General features: G+C 43.1%; 1 long non-coding RNA gene across 1 annotated transcript in view; it reads left to right on the top strand.

Annotated features, from left to right (window-relative positions):
- LOC142047908 (uncharacterized) overlaps positions 1–20,087 on the top strand; it is a 457,775-nt gene that overhangs the window by 423,861 nt on the left and 13,827 nt on the right. The window lies entirely within an intron of this gene.

Raw genomic sequence — 20,087 nt, forward strand, 5'->3', positions numbered from 1 at the left:
TTACGTTAAAGCACACATGCAAAACAAGCCTCCAGAGTCTATTGGTATTAGCATAATGAGGTCACTGTTTGAGCAGGGAATCTAACAAAGAGACTAAATTTAGAGCCAGAAAAATTCGACTATTGATTATTAAAGTCACCCCAAGAGGTGCCAGTATGGGTCAGGGCTCCATTTCACTGGCTGTTGGACAAAGGCAGAGCTAGATCTGCTGAAACTCAGCACTCGAAATCAGGGCCAGATTTGCATAAGAATCCAGCATGGTGGGTGTACATTGGGTGCAGAACACATTTTGAAAAGTCTGATTTCTTATTTAGGTGCCTTAAAGTGAGCTAAGCTGTTTGGGAAACCTGGAGCCTACAGCACAGATACAGTTTTTGCCTCAAAGAGGCTGGCTTCACAGAACTGTGACTCCTCCTTTTCACTTCAGACACTTATTCTGCCCTGAAAACCAGGGCCAGCTCCAGGCACCAGTTTGGCAAGCAGGTGCTTGGGGTGGCCACTCCGGAGAGCGGTAGCAGATCTGGCAATTCGGCAGAGGGGGTCTCACTCCCAATCAGAGTGAAGGACCTCCAGCTGAATTGAGCAGATCGCAATCACAGATTTTTTGTGGGGGGGCTGGTTTGGGGCAGCAAAACCCCTGGAGCCAGCCCTGCTGAAAACAGTGAGGGTTAGAGCACTAGTGAATCCCTTAGCTGGATGCTATTATGTATAGACATGGGAAATAATAGATCACTTTGGTTGAAGTCAGTTTTTCAAGCAATACGAACAATTCCCCAAACTCTGCTCTCTCCCGTATTCTGCAGATATGAAGCAATTCCACTGACATGGAAGTGGTGATTGTTCTGAAGTAAGGGTCTGCTCCTTCTCCCACAGACATCAGCTGGAGTTTTCCCATAGGCCCTTACCCTGGAGTAACTGAATTCAACCCACCCTTTGTAACAAACACATATATTCAGTCCTACTGTCAAGAAAACATTATTCTACCTTCTCCTTGCATAAGCAGTTGCTAAGAGCCACAAGGTGTCACTGCAATACAACTTAGCTTATCAGCATCATGTGTGGAGTGGTGGTGTAGCTGTCAGTCCCAGGATATTAGAGAGACAAGGTGGGGGAGGTAATATCTTTTTATTGGACCAACTTCAGTTGGTGAAAGACAAGCTTCTGAGCATACAGTCCTTCCTCAGGTCTGGGGAAAGTACTCAATGTCACAGATAAATACAAGGTGGAAAAGGCTAGCTCCTGAGTGTGTCAGCAAGACCCACCAGGAAGATACTTGGGAAAGAATTCTCTGTAGTAATTCATAACCCTCCCCATCTAACATCCCATCTTTGGTCACTGGGGATATTTGCTACCAGCAGTCCCAGATGGGCCACCCCAATACACATATCAAGCTCAGTCTCGAAGCCAGTTAAGATTTTTGCCTCCACAGGTCTCATGGAAAGGCTGTTCCAGAATTTCACTCCTCTCATGGTTAGCAACCTTCATCTAATCTCAAGCCTATACTTGTTGATGGCCAGTTAATAGCAATTTGTTCTTCTGCCAATGTTGGTGCTTTCATTTAATTTAAATACTTTATCTCCCTCCCTGGTATTTATCTCTCTGTAACTTAGAGAGCAGATCCTCAAAGGTATTTAGGTTCCTAAATTCCATTGGAATCAATGGACGTTAAGATGCTAAATAACCTGAGGACGTGGGCCAAAAGCACTGTATAAAAGTGTGGTTAGAAACCAGTGGTAAATGGACTCAGCTGCCCTAGAGAGGAGTAACAAATATGAAATTATAAACCACTCCCTTGCCACTTTCTCTAAATTCCAGGCTTCTGGTTTGCTTACAACTGGAAAAACCTCATCTCTAGGTCTGATCAAAAATTTTCCCTCAGAACTTGGAAAATTGGGGTTTTGAGAGAGAGAACTTTCACAGGAAGTGTCTGCTTCCCTCCAAAATCTTGATGTTCAAATAGAAAACTGCTCTCCCCCCACCCCATTTTTTTGGTTGGTTTTTTTTTTTTAAATGTTGGCAGTTTTCAGCTAAATTTTCAGTTTTGTGTGCAGGGAGAAGGGGAGGTCAATTTTTTTTGACAAAAGGTCAAACATTTTCCTAGAAAAAGACCTTTTTTTTTTTTTTTTTTTTTTTTTTTTTCCTGACCAGCTCAATCAGTTCAGATAAACACTTAGGGTATGTCTACAGTACACAATTAATTCATTTATTCTATTCAAATTTTTGGAAGCGATTTTATACATTCGGTGTCATATGTCCCTACTAAAGCACGTGAATTTGGCTGAGTGCATCCACAGTACAGAGGCTAGCATCGAATGTCAGAGCAGTGCACTGTGGGAAGCTATCCCACAGTTCCTGCCACCCATAGGAATTGTGGGTTTAGCTCCTAGTGCATGATAGGGCAAAAACATTCTCGTGGGTGTGTACAATCACTTGCTCCTCCCTCCATGAAAGCTACGGCAGATGCCATGCTGCCAGCAGACAGTGAAGTACAGTGCACCGCCTGTCTCCTAGTACTATGAATCCACTTCACATGTCCTCTTGTCTTTCTATCTACTCTTATCTAACCATTTCCTGCCTTTTTCAGCTACCATGAACCGAGCCACACAGCTTCCGCCACAAACTCTGCTCTCCCACTCTTGCATTGCTAGCTCATTTGTCCATGTCTGTCCTCAGCTTGCATGCAAGCTACAGAAGGCAACAATTCCCCACCATTTTTCAGCCATCGTGAACTGAGCCACACAGCTTCTGCCGCTTCTTCCATGTCAGTCCTGGGCTCCCATGGAAGCTAGAGATGGCAACAATTCCCCACTGTTTTTCAGCCATTGTGACCTAAGCCACACAGCTTCCGCTGCAAACTGTGCTCTCCTGCTCTTGCAGCTCTAGTGAGCTTCCCGACTCTGTGAAAGCTACAGAAGACAACCATTTACCACCTTTTATCAGCCTTTTTCCTCCATGTATTCAGCTGGCCCCTATCAGTGCAGGAGGACTGCATGAGTGTTAAGAATCATTCCTGGCTGGGAGGGAAAACAGATTCCCCACTTGCTGCCTGTGCACTGTCCTTCTCCTCCTCTTCATCCTCCAATGACTCTTGCTCCTCGCAACTCCTCCCTTGCAGGTGTCCACAGACAGTGGTGGAATAGTGGTGGCGTCACCTCCATAATTGCATGCAGCTCATGGTAGAAGCAGAATGTATGGCGCTGCCATTTGCCTCCCTGGCTTTTTGGTACGCTTGCCTGAGCTTCTTGATTTTTGTACACTGCTGTGTCCCTGGAGTAGCCTTTCCATCATGGCCCTGGAGACTTTAGCATACGTATTTGTGTTCCCTTTTTGGGAACGTAGTTCTGCCGTAACAGACTCGTCTCTGCAACGTGCAATGAGATCCAGTGCCTTCCGTTCGGACCATGCTGGAGCTCGTCTGAGAATCTGGGACTGCATGATCTCCTGTGATGGTGGACTCTGCATGGCAGACTGTGCTGATGGTGACCAAATAGAAAATGAAATTCAAAAGTTCCCGGGGCTTTCCCTGCCCATCTGGCTAGTGTATTGGAGTTGAGTGTTGTCCAGAGTGGTCACAAGGGAGCATTCTGGGATAGCTCCCAGAAGCCAATAACATCGAATTGTGTCCACAATACCTTTTAACCTGGGTTTGTGATCTCAATGTAAACACTACTCCACTTGCTGAGGTGGAGTACAGAAATTGGATTAAAGAGGCCTTTAAATCGAAAATAATGGTTTGGTCGTGTGGACGGAATCTATTTTCGAATTAACTTGGCTAATTCCAAAATAACAGACTAGTGTAGATCAGGCCTTAAACACATGCCAAACTTGTGCTTACGTCCTTTCCTGTTCACCAGTGCTTTTAATAGGTTTTTGCTCAAGCTTGTAGGCTCCGATGCTTCTCCTAGAAGATGTCTTTGATTTAGATTCTAAGCTGATGTCAATTGGGCTAGTTCCACTAGTGTCAATATAGCTCTGCTGATTTATACCAGCTTGGAATCTGGCCTGAGTAAAGACTGAATAGAGCATGTATTGGACTCGAGGGAAGTGTGTTCAACTCCAGCTGGAAGATGGCCAGGGAGTGGGTGTAAGTCATAATGTTACTTGTGGCATTCAATAAGGTGTAGAAAATGAGCCTCATGGACAGGCTGGGGGAAGTGGACACTATAGCAAAGGGGGGGGGAACCCACTAACTTCTTGTAAATGGTTTTTGCCCGGTGGGTGTGTCAGTTACACTTGTTGGGCCTGATCCTTCTCTTGCAACTCACAACTCCACTGATTTTTTTCCATGGAGGTACTCCGGATATACTTCAGTTTGAAGAATAGATATGGCCCTCTTGTAAATGCCCATTGAATGCCAAAAAGCAGTAGCAATTTACCACTTACCCTTCCTCCCTGGCCAGTTTACTCTAGAGACGCAATTTCTTTCACACCACCATGACTGAACTTGGATCAGAAACCTCCCTAGGAATTTCCTTACTGAATTTAGGTCTGAATTTAGCATAGAGAAGCTCAACAATTTGCCCAAAGCCATCAGTTAATGGCTGTGGGGAGAGATCAGAACTCAGGAGTACCTAGTGCCTTTCCTCTCACCAAGATACTGTTAAAGTTCTTTCTTTTTAGAACCTTCTCTGGTGTGTCACTATTATCCTTCCAACTTGGAATGGTATGTCTAGGAATGTGACCTCAAAGTAGCCCAAAATACAAATTCCATGGAGTGCCATCATAACATGCTGCTGCAAATCAGGATGGCACCAACTGACTCCAACACAATTTAGCTGAGGCTGAGGACCTGGATCTTTTCCTTTCACATGGATCAGGACTCAACAGAACTCCCATTATTCTAAAACTTACTCACACCACTGGGGATAAGCAAGCTCTGAGCCTCAAACTTGGAACTCTTTCAGAACTTTATGATCTCTAGAAAGGTGAAGTTCCTGGGTTCTAGATTTTAGATCCTTTTAGAATTTATAGAGTTCAGAATGGTCTCATAAAAGTAAATTGCCCTAACTTTTTGTATTTACCAGTATTTTCTTCATCTCTTCTGTCTTGTTGTGATCTACTCAATTGTGTTCCTTGGGGATATTCTCCTTCAGTTCCCCATCGAGTCCTCCTGCACCTTATTGAACATCTTACATGCTGTTAATGGCCCTTTTTCCTGTTGGGTGAACTAATATCTCCTAGGAGAATTTGCAGAGCATTCCAACTCTTTAGCAGAATAGCTGGCTCAAATGGTTCATTTCAGTGTGTATTCCCAGAAGGATCTAATCCCTGACTTCTCGTATTGTGTTATACAAGCACTGGCCACTATTCAGAATAATTTTTTCTTTCAGTTCTGTTTGCAAACTCTGTAAATTTTTTAACCCAAATGGCCTTTTCCTATCAAAAACATGCCCTGTCAAAACCAGCGAAGGCAGCTGCTAAGTTGTTCAGTTTTGGCTTGTTCCTTTTTGCAAGAGGAAAGAACAAAATAGCGCATTATGATTCATCCCAGTATGATTTGCCAAAAAACTCTTGAACCAAATAGTCCTTTTGCACATTATTTTACTATTTGCCAGAGAACAGTTTTTAAAAAGAATTTGTGTTCTTGAAAAAAGAGCTAAAAAGAGATCCATGAATATTATTTCTGTTACAGTGGATTATCACACAGAAGGACCCCGTTGTGGTAGGTTCTGCACATACACATGTTAAGAGATCATTCCTGCCCTGAAAGGTTTAGTCTAGGTAGACAAAGTGTGGGGGAAAGAGTATCCACATAAGATATTGAGATAAGTGACTAGACCAAGATCACAAAGTGATTTGGTGGCAGAGAAGGGAATTCAACCTAGATTTCTTACTGTTAGTCCAGTGCCTTAATCAGAAAACCATCCTTCCTCTCTTTAATAAAACAACAATTGAAAATAAAAATGCTCTGATTACTTTTGGGTGAACCTCAAAGGCCAGATTTACAAAGGAATTTAGATGCTCAAAGATGTAGCCAATGTACAAAAGGGCCTCCGCAGGTTAGGCACCTAAATCACATGTAAATCTGGGCTTCAAATTGTTTGTTCTCTTCATAGCCTTATAACCTCAGGTGACTTTAAGGGGGTTGTGTGGATGCCCCTGAGATCAGAATTCAGGCCCCATGTTAAAGGAAGAGGTGCTGAGCACCTGCATCTCCCAGTATTGACCTGAGCTGGAACTTGGCATGCTTGGCCCCTCGGGGAGTCAACCCCTAAACCCATCAGTTCAAGCAAGCACACTCTCTGGTTTGCATGCTTCTCCTGTCCCTTTGAAGTGCTTTGCCTCTCTGCAACGTGCCCATGGGCCTCCCCTCCCTCTATGCCATTCACTCTAATATCACCCACAATGATCACAACACAGAATCCTTCTTTTGCATAGCAATGGTTGTCTTGTCAAGCAGTCTAATGCTTCTGCAGCAGAAAGATCAAAGCTGTCTCACATTCTGTAGGGCGCTAAACAGCACCCCTTGCTGGTGCCATGTGGTACTTCAATGAGGACTGAAGCTGGTTTTAAGTTATTTATTTAACTAACAGTATGAGATCTTATAAAATAAACACAAGGCTGAGACTTTTGTGATCTAGTCTGGCTGTTTTCCCTTTCATTTCTTGTGCGTGACACAGAGAATCAACACACCAAGTTTTGAACTGCATAACATTCTGCAGGATGTGTTGCAGTTTCTTGCTGGAGTATAACCTTCTAGGGCCCGACTGCCGCTGAATTCACATCTCAGTTACTCACGGGACCTTTGAACATTTTAACTTCTATTTGGGAAATGTAAGCATTGGCCCAAGAGCCATATTCCTCTAAGTTATGTTCATCCAAGCAGGGAAGAGAAGCCCACCATGTGTTCCTGGATCAGCACAGTATGCATGTTGAAAGTTGAATATTCACAATGAACTGCTTGCAAACAAGCTATGAACTTAGAACTGTCAGTGGAGATTATCTGGCAAGCAAGGAAGGAAAGTTTCCGAGGAAGCAGACATTAGGGGAAATATGAACTGCACATGGACAACATGGAAAAGATGCAAGATTTTGTCAGAATTTGATTGCTCAGATATAGAAAACAGGTATCCAAACAAAAGCAACTGAGGAAGGAAGAGCAGGTGGACAAAGGTGAAGCGAGATCCCTGAACCAAGAACCCATAGTTGTAGCGTGGAGCCCTTTTAAATGATTTGTGAGCACTCTAGTGACACTCAACCGTTCTATGGTTTACAAACCATCAAATCAACCAGAGAAGCTGGGCTTGCACAGGTGTGTAAAATTAGTATACATGGTTATGTGGGACTCAGTTGTGCCTCTGTGACTTCTTTTTATATTGTTTTGATGTGTAAATGTAACCCAATCAATTTCTCACTTTCTAGTGGGGTCTGGGACACAGAGGTTCATGAGCTTGACATTTTCTTAGCTACCAGAGGTGAGTCCTTCAATTCAGGCAGTTGAGATATATGGCCTTCTTGATGCAAAGGTCCAAGCAAAGATGACCCATGCTTGCCAATAGAAGGGGGGCAGAGTGAGAGCTGCAGGCTTCAGCGGTGTTACTGAGCATGCTCAGGACAAACCAAGCAACAAATGTGTGGAGGCACGTGGCCCCGCATGTCCCCACCATGTACCGCCTCTGGGTCCAAGGTTTGATCCCCACCCTGTGACAATATAACGTATCCTCTCCTTTCAGTGGGCCCACAAAATGCAGAGCAAACCACAGCTGGCTAAAACGGAGCAGCAATTGCTCATGTGCTGTCAGCCATTATTACCATTAACAAGGTCTTTCCATACTCTCAGCAGCAACGAACAAATCATGTATAAGTCACGAATCTGTATGCGTTGTACAAACCTAAATGCATTCCCTACGGATCTAGTTGTCTTACCTCACATGCCTGGCTGTAACCAGAAAGTGTGTTTGCCTTCCCTATGGGCAAATCCTTGGCCTTGCAGACAGACACAGAACAATCCAAAATAAGAAAGTGGAAGGAAATGACCCACAGGCGCGCGCACACTCCCAGCAGCAACCTAGTGTATAAAACTTGGCAACCCGCTCCTGGCCATTAATTGATTCCAAGTGCTGCAGGTCAGCTGTTAGAAAAATTTCCTGCCCACAGCCGAAGAAAGAAGGGGGGGGGGGCAGGGAGGAGGGGAGACCCTACTGTTGGGCCATTTAAAATATGGTCTCTGTTTATCCTGATCATTTATTATTAGTCAATTCCTGCAAAACTGTTTTTTACATTTTGACTTGCAGGTTAAAGAGAAACCCACTTGTTGGGTGATAACTAAAGACTGGGAGAAGGGAGAGATGCTGAAGGTCTAGCAAAAGCTTTACAATGTCAAACTAATGGTGTCTGGGAGGTAAGTTGGTTGGGATCTGAGTTCCTCTTGCCACGTGCAAGGGGGGAAAGAATTACCTAAGAGCGATTTTTCTTTCCCCAGTTCAAAGAAGATTCCCAGCAACTTTAGTCTGGTTGGGGCAGAAGGTTGCATCCCTTGACAGTGTTGGTTGGATTAGCTTCTCTCACTTAAATTGCCCTTACTGGTCCAGACACTTCATTCCTACTGATGCTAATGGAAGGTCCTTTTGCCTATCAAAGGCTGCATAAGGGTGACGCTTTTCCTCCACATTCTGTCCCCTGCATATTCCATTCCAGTGCTCAGATTTTCTCTCCCTCTTCCCCCTCCCACACAGTGTTTTAACATTTCCCATCACCAGGAGGAAGTGCTAAAACACACACACTGTTTTAGGTAGCAGATACACATGACATGCTATAAAGATTGTGCATACAGTTTTCAAAAATTCTAGTTACTAAAATATTGAAGTTCCATTTTCCTAGGACCTGGTCCATGAGTGGAGGTCTTAAGGTGTCTGCACTGCACAGTAAGCCTAGGGTCTCACTCATGTTTGTGCACCAGCCCCCATTCCATTCTCACACAAATCAGTCTGACTCAGGACCTGAGTCCTAGGACTCTGCTGCGGATGGTAGGTCAGAGCCTGAATCTGGCTGAGACTTGGGTTTAAGCCCTGCCATTTTGCAGTGAGGACACAGCTGAAGCTGCAGACCTGATGGTCTGTGTAGGGCAATCTGGATGCATTAGCATGGTTGTGGTATCTGGGTCCAGCAACTGTAAGTGCACAGTGGAGTATGGATGCACATGCCCACATCTCTAACATCAGGGTTTACAATATAGCATGGGAACTCCCACAATAATAATAGAATAAGTCAGTTTGCTTTTTAATTAGACTTAGGCCCCTAAATTCCTCAGGCACTTTTGAAAATGCCCCCCTCTATCATGAGTTTGGAATAACTGCCCTTTCTCAAAAGTGCCAAAGTGATGGGTAGGTTCTGCTGCCTGTCCCAGATAAAGGCTGATAGAGTTTCTTAGCAAGGGCTTGGAGTGTTTGTTTTAGAAAACATTAGCAGGATCGTCCTTACTTCCCTCCTCTTGTAATCCCAGGTGACCCACCTAACACTGACCTGATAGAGTTCTGAGGAATGGCAACATTTACATTGAAAAGCCAGATTCTGTTCCAAGTGGCAAACTCCTACCCGAAGATAATGGCTGTCATGCAAGTAGAGTTACTCTGGGCTTACAGTGAGGTAAATGAGACCAGAAGCCAGTTAGTAAAAGCGAAACACCTCTAAAATAACCAGGTGTAAAACAGCTCTTTGGTTCATCATAACACAGCAACTTTAATCCCAGGCTTGTTATAGGACTGGATACTCTAGGGATCCAGGGAGCAAAGCTCCTATCTCTGCAGGGTGGGAATGTCAGTCCTGAACCCCCCTTCCTGGGAGCTTAGGTGGGTATAACTTTTGGAGAGGAAATTCCACTACCTGGGCATCTTAGTAGACTATTGCATTTTGAACAAAGGAGTCTGCAGGCAGCTGCTAAGAAATTTGGGATGTCAGAATAAGTGCCAGGGGATATAGCTTGGGGCAAAGTTGACATTAAGCTGTGCAAAATTTTTATTACACTGCATTTGTAATGAGACATAACTGAGGGTATTGAAATTATCCTATGGCCTCTATATGCTCCATGACATACTGGAGATGAACCTGACTACATTTCCCAGCAGGCCTCACGGGTCTTTCTTCATTTAGCCGCTTTAGAGAAGAAGTGTTAGTTTGCTGGGACACACTGGCGCAATAAAGGGAAAAAACAGGCCTGGAAGAAGGCAGATTGCAAAGTGTGTTTCACGGGTTTTGGCTCATATCTGCTATTGCCTGCCCCAGGAGATGTTAAAGTTCCTGTTAGAATCCCAAGAGGACTCTGACCAATGATCCACATTATCACTCTGTGCAAACGTTTGTCAAACAGCCAAACTTCAGGCCCACTGTCCAATGCTACAATGGCGGATTAAAAATAACTGAACTAAACTGTTTGGGAAACGCAGTGGCTGAGGAGCATTGCGTAAGGCTAGAAAAGAAGCTGTCTGCTCAGGGCAATTAGATGCACTTGCTGGAGCTTGTGTTCTCCAGCCTACATGGTTTGCTGATGAGAAAGGTAAACGACCTGAGCTCCTCTCAAACAGTGCCCTCTTGTTTTGCATGATATCTTCCATTTTAACTGAATGGGCCCAGTCCAGCAGAGCTGGGCTTAGTGCAAAGCCCAGGATGGTGTGGAAAGTTCATCTCTATGCCAACTTTGTTTTCCATCATCCTGGACCTGGCTAAGGATTGCATTGGCCCCGGGTGTAATTTAGAACAACCTAAAGACAGCTTTAAGTTACATGAGACACAGCAGTGCCCTAGGAAACCCTTTTGCCCTCTAAAGTGTGAGGGTGGGTGAATGTGCAGCTTTATGGCTCCAGGGGACTTAAATGAGGGGAATTCTTAGCTGTTTTTTTTTTTTACGGCAGCTGTCCAGGGGCCAGGATCTGTCCCTGTATTCCTAAATGATTGCTAGAGTTCAATAATGCCTTTGCAGGGAGAGCTGATATGGTGCTAGCTGGGGAGAAAAGGTACAATGCTTTCAGTTCTGTTACTGATCCAGAAAAGCTGTTGAGGTGGCAGGTGATGTCTCAGCAGCCCCAGTCAGACCATGGGAAAGGCTCAGACAGATAAATGGTGAGTAGAGAAGGAGACACCGCAGTCATTGTGTGCCACTCAGCTTGTGCAGATCATCAGCACCCTTCTCTAAAGTGGTTCAAATTCATACCAGCGTTAGAGTGAACGGCCTTGTGAGATCCAACCAGCAGAGGGCAGCATTGGCATATATACCTAGGAGTCAGTAGGGGGCAAAGTGATATTAAGGGACTTTCCCTCAAGTTATCATTGTTTGTTTACTATTTTAGAGATTCTGATTTTTGGTTGTAACTAAAACACAGTGAAAACACCCCCAATAAAAAAAGGAAAGAAAGCAATTGATGGCTCCACCATAAACATGAGAACACCAGAAATGGTTACTTGTAACTAAGGCCTTATCTTTATGGAGCAATTTATTCAGAATATGGGAGTGCACTCTAGAAATTACACCAACATGCTGAGCATTAATGGGTTCACCTAGACTGTGCTGCTGTGCATGAAAGGTCCCCTAGTGCTAGGGTGACTATATAGCAACTTGGGGGCGGGGGGGGGGTAATAGGTGCCTATATAAGAAAAAGTTCCAAGAACGTGGGACTGTCGCTTTAAAAACAGGACATCTGGTCACCCTACAGTGCACTCTAATGGAGTGTTTGTTTACAACAATCCAATGTTAAAGTGCCCGGTGGAACATTACAAAGATTACTCACTACTGTATATACGACTGGAATGAATAATGTATATGTAGTGTATACAACAAGTATTGCTCATTACAGGATATACAGAAAGACCCAACCCTGCCCCCCCCTGATTTTTTTACATCTTCAAAAACTCAACATTTGCTTAATACCCCCCCCCATTATGTTAATAACCCCACCCCCCCAACAGAAGCCCTAACTACTTGTATTACAGCAGTGTCCTGAGGGCCCAGGTGTGATCAGGGACTGACTTGGCTTGGTTCTGTACAAAGGGAAATTGGGAGAATGTTCATATCACTCGTCCCAAATGTTCTATATTGTGAAGTGCTGCTTTAGGGGAATGGTCCAAAGGGTTAAGGGTGATATTAACGCCTGTGCAGAGGTCCAGTAGGAGTTGGGCCAGGGGCTTTGTGCCCAGTAAAAATAGGGCTTTTGTGGGACTTGGAATGATGTGTGGGAGAGTGAGATGCAATGGTTTTAATGCATTTTTAATTGAAAAATGTTTTTCTAAATCAAATTTTTTTTTGCAATTTTCTTTTTATTTTGCCATTTTGGGATGAAACTGGAAAATGTACTTTAATATTTTTAAAAATATTTTTCCAGTTTTTGTGTTTGATCAATTTTCCTCCCTCACCCCCTTTATCCTCAGCTCCTGAAAACTTCCAAGGGCAGAATTAAAAAAAGGAAATGGGGGTGGAGGGAAGAAAAAGGTGAGAGAAAGTAAGGGAAACCAGGGGGAAAAAAAGGAAAGTAGCTATTTTTCAAAAATGAAGATCAACAATATAGAAAAAAATTCAACTGTTTCAAATCAATGAAATTGCTCTTACCTAAAAACTGTCAGAGGAAAATTTTTGAATTTTCAGAAAATTTTCATGACAAATGTTTTTCCCCACCAGTTCTAGCACCCCCGACCTGGGCTGCCCCTATGCACATGGTACAATTAGATTGGAAGCTCTTTGGCACAGCACTGACTATATTCTGTTTTTACAGACTCTAGCATGAGGGGCTCTTGGTCCTTTACTAAGGATCTTACACACTCCCTCTATACTATTGCTCCTACTGCTAATAATGAGTAAATCCAAGTTCGTGGTCTACACAGATTGGAGCTTTTCCTTCTCTTTTTTGTCCAGGGGAAGGAAAGGTGGTTCTACTCTACCAAGAATGGGCCAAATCCTCAATTGGGGTAAACTGGTGTCACTCCATGCTTAGGGAGCCAATGGCATATTTCCAACGTACACCCCTAGGGATCTGGCTGTAATAGTTCTGGTTACGAGGCGGGAAATCTGGTGATCAAATTTCTAAAGAGATCTCCAGTATTGCTCAGTTTCAACCACATGAGGTATCCCGAGACCTCTGGCCCCAAATCTTGCCATGAATAAAATCCCTGGGTGTTTTTACTACTGATTTTGCCAGAACTAGGATGAGACCTTTTATGGAATAGTTAATTCTTAAATAATCTTCATATATGAATTATGAAACTAAGCTTCAGGAAAATGTTCTATACCTTTAAGGAACTGAACTAACATCACTTTAAGTTACTTCCCCTGCTATTTTTCATTTAGATCTTTGCAACATATTTGGGTGCTTGCTAGGTTGGAAGTAGTGATGGATCCAAAATAGTCTGAAGTTTTAGTTTGGATGAAATTAAGACATGGATGCTTCTCTAAACACCTTAAATGTGATTCTCCACTGCCCTGTACCTTGTCATCATTTATTCTTGACCAAAGTGATCATAAAACTCTGCCCTTCTGAGTCTGGTAACACTTTACTTATAAATGACAACACAGTGGAGAATTAGGTTCCTTGAGTTTGCAAAGTTAGGCTTGCAAAACACATGAAAATGGACCTTCTTGAGATGTTTTGCTGATTCTGCTTTGAACCAGTACACAGAAATGCAGAGGCTGCCACAACCATAAAAAATAATGGTGGTAAAAAGTTACTTGAAAATTTCCAAACCTCAAGAACTGTTGGATTCAATTTAAATTTCAGACCTAAAAAGTGTGTGTATGTATAAATAAAAAAAAATAGTTCATACATAAGTAAGATTTAGGAAGTTCTTTGCTCTTTTTTTAAAAAAAAAAGCAAACCCTTTTCTTTCTAAGGGTTCAAAAAGTCTAAGTAATTATTTTTCACCTTAACTTTTCAGTTTCACATGCTCTTGCAGCATTTCTGAGTTCTATCCTGGGCTGGAGGTAGAAAAGCCAAAATACCATAAGATAAAACTGTTCTTGTGAAATATCTAACTTAGGGCCCCAATCTTATGATCAGGACCCACATACATGTCTCTACTGCTGCATAGAATTGCTTTGAAATCAGTGTGTATGGATTGTTACAAGATCAGGATTTAATTTTGCAGGCCCAAGACACTTGATTTGTCCACATAAGCCTCTAAATTTCCAATTGTGTGTCTGAAGCAAACCTTTCTTTGAGGATCTTATGCTGTGGGAGCCACTCTACCCGCCACTACTTTGACAATCTGCTGTTCTGCAGTGAGCAGAAACAAACCAACCCAGCTGGCTGAAATGTGGTGAGTTGATTGCCAGCACTCTGACCATATCCCATAAAGAACAGACACAGACTTACTGTCTCGTGCCCTTTAGAAGTTTCCTGTGACAGGTTGACCTAGATTTTTTTTTTAACGGACAAGATCTTCAACTAATTACAAAAATGCAAACAGAACAAAACAAGAGCCTTGCACCCATACATAATTCATTGAACGAAATCCACATGGTCAGAAGATATTAAGAGTCAACCTCAATAAGGGTATAAAGAGGTCTCTTTACAAAGGACTTCCATCTCTACATGACAGATCAGGTCACATGGCCGTTATTGAGGATACAGGAGAGAAGAAGGTCAAGGAATGAATTTAACTGAACCATTCCAAATAAGTAAGGAAGGTGCTGATAGATCACAATAAAGACAAAGGCAAGAAGTAGTTTCTCTCCTAGAAACAAATGTGTCTGGCCTGTATCCACGGCTAGATCATATATCTGACAATATCCTCCCTTTAATGCTTTGCAGACCTAAGGTATATTATCATACCCCAAGCCTGAACTCTCCAGGGAAATCACGTCAAGGAATAACCAAGGAAGCGTGTTTATAAAATGGGATGGATAGTGAGTGGACTGGGGCTGCCTTGGATCCTGTGATAGGCTGCAAGTCATGCTAAGACCCAAAAGGGGGCGCTGTTAGACTGACATATGGTTTCATTTATCTCTGGGCCTGTGAATTTGGTGGTAAGAATAACATGAATGCTCACCCAGAAAAGGAAAACAGGCACATACCAAAGGCTGTGGTATTTTTAGCCCTTATCTCTGTGCTCTCAGGGTGGACTTAGAATTCTCATACAATAATCTTCTCAAGTTTATCCTGCATGGACAACACGTTCCCCAAAGAGGCAGGAAAGCAGCCCATTTTATGAAGCACAGGCAGCATGTGGCACGAATCTTTCACTTCTACCGACTTGATTTGGAGGGACTGCTAATTAAATTATATGGAAAGGAGTATTTTTATTTTTCCTGTAAAAAAAAAAAAAAAAGAGCATGATTATTCCTTATGCTAGACTGGAGAATCATATTTTAAGGGGCAATCAAGAGTGGTTGATTCTCCTATTGGAAAATATAGAAGGGGTTTTCTGGTGTGTGTGTGTGTGTGTGTGTGGTTGTTTTTTTGTTTTGTTTTTGGGGGTTTTTTTGCTTTTACTTTATTTTTGGCTTATGAAATTATGGGATTGACAGGCTTGGGGCCAGGAGTCATCAATTTACCCACAGAGCAGGCTCAGCATTATAACAGCATAGCACATTCCCCTCCTGGCCCCAGCAATGTCCAACATCAAGATGTGTCTGAACTAATGTAATGGGATCCCCTCACATAATCACAGTGACGTTACTTCTCCATGGACCATTCAGTCTTTGGGGAGATCATCAGCAAATGGGGCCAACTGGGGTGGTTGTGTCTTTTGAGAAGTGGGTATTTCTCCAATAGGAGACTCACCAAACGCTGTTTTTTGTTAAGGCTAAGGAACTGTTAGGAACAAACAGACTTCAGTGGAGTTACCCCTAATTTGCTCCAGTGTATGAGAGATGAAAATTGGGCACTTTGAATGTCCTTTATCTGCTGAATCAAACTTAGGGCCTCAGTTTCTACCTTTAGAGAACCCCTTCATTGACATCACTTTCAGATCTGAGCAGTTTAGGGAAAATGGAATACCAGTGGAAATCCGGTGTAATGGATCTGAGATGAGACTTTTGTCGGTGAGGTGTTAACTGAGAACACAGAGCAGAAGGTTTCTTCCATTTTGTGCATATTTTAAGCATTTATTATTTCCCTGGGTTGTATGTATGCATTAGTCAAGATAATGTCCAGAGCTGACTAACCCTCTTACCCTCGGGTTAAGATTAAGAAGCCTCAATTTCTGGATCTCCAACTTAAGACCCTTTAAAGGGGTCTCACTTGGAGGGGGTAAGCACTAAGCACTTCATGAAAATCAGGCCCTTGTAAGGTATCTTGATTTGTACACCCAGAAATCACTAGTCACTTTGGAAAATCCTGGGCTATGTTCATGAACATACTCCAAAGGGAGTTTCACAGAAGCTGGTTGTGTTGGACTCCAGGAAACCTTGCATTTTCAGAGAAATAAGCCCCAAAACCACCACCCTTTCAGGACATACTTGATAAGAAACCCGAAAAAGCTAGTAACAGCAGGAAAACCCTCACTCCACAACATGGCCAGCTTTGCTGCTACTTATATTTCCTCTACACCTCGAGATGTGAAACGCTGCACGATGCACTAGACATGAGTCACTTTGGAAATACCCACTGTCCCTTGATGTTCTTCCTCTAGGGCACCCCTTCTTAAAATACCCACAAAGCAACTCATGATGTCATCGTGGGTATGATACCATGGCAGCCACTCAGCATTTCCAGTATCAATCTCATTCACCATCAGACTGGAGTTTCTGGGAATGATGGAGGAGGGGGAGGAAACATGGTGACACCCAACCCAGGTTAAAAAATGCATGCATTGCTAACCAGCAGGTTTGCAAGCAGTCTAGCAGTAGTTCTAGTTTCTCTGTTTCATCACAAATTAATGTCACAGATTACATTCACTCTTAAGTAGCGGGTCAGTGCAAGGGTTATGCACCACTTTAGTCCCATGTCAGTTCTCAAACTAGAGTGTAAATGGTCCATAGGCTTCATACGAGCGCTCTGCACAGGGTTGATTGAAACTTTGAATAGGTGCCAAAGATTTACATAGAACATGAATGCCATGTGACCTGGTGACATTTACATCAAAAGACACAGGCAGGAAGACTCTTTAGGCCAGATCTGGAGCTGCTATAAACTGGCATACCTCGACTGAAGTTAACAGACCAAATCTTCATGTGGTGTTAACTGGCATAGCTTCATTGAAGTAAATGAGCCAGATTCTGACCCAGTATAAATCAACATAGTTTCATTATAGTTAATACAGCTATGCCAGTTTTAATCCAGTTGAAAATTTGGTCTTCGGCTCTAATCACTGATGGATGAATTTCAAAGATTAGGCGGTTTGGAATGAGCTAGATAAATTCCTGAAAGTTTGCAGACAGAGATTAAAACTATGGGCAGAAAACACTTAAAAATAAAATTCAGAATGAAAAAAACAGAAATGCAACCTAACGTACGTGGAGGAAATAAATTGAAATACAAATATTCAATGGAAGGAGGAGCATAGGGAATATAAATGCTGAAAGAGACCTAGGAGTGAAAGTGGGCAACAAATTCAACAAGTGATTGTAATGTGATATAGCTGAAGGATGCCCAGGGCTACATATTCAGTATGTTATATATACAGCACATGCAAAAACATCACACAACCAACTAAAGACATAACTGTCTCTCTCTATGGGTGAAATTCAGCTCTTTGTAGAGAGCCAATGTAAGATCTAAGTGACACCTGAATCCCATGTTAGCCCTCAAAGTTGGTCTTCAGTCTGATTTAAAACTGAAGAGAAGCTGAGTGGATAGAGCTCTAGACTGATGCTTGGGAGATCTGGATTCTGTTCCTATCTCTGCCACTAGCCTACTTGGTGGCCTTAAGCACGTCACTTCCCCTTTCCAAGCCTCAGTTTCCTTATCTGTGAAATGGGGACAATGATACTGACCTCCTTTGTAAAGTGCTTTGAGCTGTACTGAGGAAAAGTGCTGTACAAGAACTAAGTATTATGTAAGTGATGCATAGGTTGTTGGTTGGCCCTCCATATGGTTAAATTTCATACTATATGATTCTGGCACAATTGCACCTGGAATAATGGGAAGATTAAGCCAGATCCTTGGCTGGTATAAATCAGTGTAGTTCCATTGACTGATCTGGCTAGTTGTGGTCATCTGATTGCTGGAAAACATATTGAGAAATTGGACAATGTTACACAGGCAACCTTAAGTCCAACCATTCCTAACTCAGTGCATGGCTTTGCCCAGGAGATCCACACACAAAGGAAACTGAGGGAAAAAGTCATTATTAAGGTTGCAAAGTCCAAATTTTTTTTTCCACCTTAAATTCCCCCTGTAGTTTCTGCTGGGTATAATAACCCACGCCACACTCTGTCCCAAACTGTTGAGTAATCCTGCTGTGGGCTTTAACAGAGAGAGAGCTGCATTTGAGGAGTGGGGCATGTGATTCCCGTAGGTGTAGTTTGTGAAATGATTAGGGATTTGGAGGATTATAGGGGACACATTTCAAAAGCACCTAGGTGAATTTTGATGGGCTTTAGGTGCTTTTGAAGCTTGTTTCCATAATTAGTTATTATTTACACAGCACCACAGATTCACATTGCCCTCTGCAAAACCAAATGTAAATGGAGTCGCAGCCCAGAAGACTTTAGAGTATGTTGACACTGTATTGTAAAGCTGGGTCTGTGAGATGCGGGCTTGTGGAGTCCTTGCATTGTGAACCTGGATTTATACTTGCTGAACCCAGGTCTCACAGCTGTGCTAACGCAATCCAGACTGCACTGCACAGACCTTTCGCCTCCTGTCTGCACCTTGAGCTGCAGCCACACTGCAAGATGACAGACCTTGGGCCCTGACTCACTCCCTTAGCAGGCTCCTAGAACCTGGGTCATGAGTCCTTGCTAGGGTGACCAGACAGTAAATGTGAAAAATCAGGACAGGGGGTGGAGGGTAATAGGAGCCTATATAAGAAAAAGACCCAAAAATCAGGAATGTCCCTATAAAATCAGGACATCTGGTCACCCTAGTCTTTGCTGACCGGAGTCAGACTGATTTATGTGTGGATAGAAAGGGGACTTGGGCTCACATCTGAGTCAGAGCCTGGGTTTGATCCTATAACCACTTACTGCCATGTGGCATTCTTACTATCAGGAACAGACCCATTGAAGTCAATAGGACAGCTCGGGAAAATAACCATCCCCCTCGGTAGCCAGGAGTTGTAGTATTGGGCCCCAAATTAAGGCAAGGCCAATAGAAAAGTAGAAAACTATGGAACGGCCAGGGAAGAAACAGGCCTATTAGCTTCAGTCCTCATTGAGAGAGCACTCAGCTGCATGCAATACAAGGTGAGGAAGCATATTGTGTGGTTACAGGCCATGGACTGGGACTTGGGAGACCTCAGTTAAATGCTCAGCTCTGCCACAAACTCTGTGTGAGCTTCGGCAAGTCATATGATCTCTGTGCCTCAATTCCCCTTTTGTAAAATAGCTGCAATAGACAAAGGGTGGGTTTTCATGTCGATTTAGGTTTTAAGCTCTCTTACTATGTGTTTGCGCAGTGCTTAGCACAAGCTGGTCTGGATCTCCTTTGGCATCTCTAGGCACCACCGTAATACAGTAATAATAACAGGGCAGATTCAGACTCTACCCATGCCAGTATTAGCACTGTGACGATGCTGCCTTTGGTGGGACCCAACTGAATGTACCAATTCAGGATAAATTGCTTAGAGCTGGGCAGTGACAGCCCGAGGCTGGGGTTCCTTTGCACACCAAGGATAACCAAACCAGCCAAACAGAGAAGACTTTAGTTTTACCTCAGTGGTTAACCATAAATCGTACAAACAATTCCCTTAGACGCTCCAGTTTCCCAGTATCACCACCTCCACTTGTTATGGGGACGAATGGTTATAAAATCCAATACCCCAGAAAAAGAAAAAGGGTTCTCTCGATCCCAAAGGACCAAGCCCCAGACCCAGGTCAATATACAAGTTAGATCTTACCCCCAAATCATGCTGTTGTCAATCCTTTAGAATCTAAAGGTTTATTCATAAAAGGAAAGAAATCTAAGTGAGAGCTAGAATTGGTTAAATGGAATTAACAACATACAGTAATGGCAAAGTTCTTGGTTCAGGCTTGCAGCAGGGATGGAATAAACTGCAGGCACAAA

The sequence above is a fragment of the Chelonoidis abingdonii genome, chromosome 18, assembly GCF_003597395.2.
Source record: "Chelonoidis abingdonii isolate Lonesome George chromosome 18, CheloAbing_2.0, whole genome shotgun sequence".
NCBI classification, from domain to species: Eukaryota; Metazoa; Chordata; order Testudines; family Testudinidae; genus Chelonoidis; species Chelonoidis abingdonii.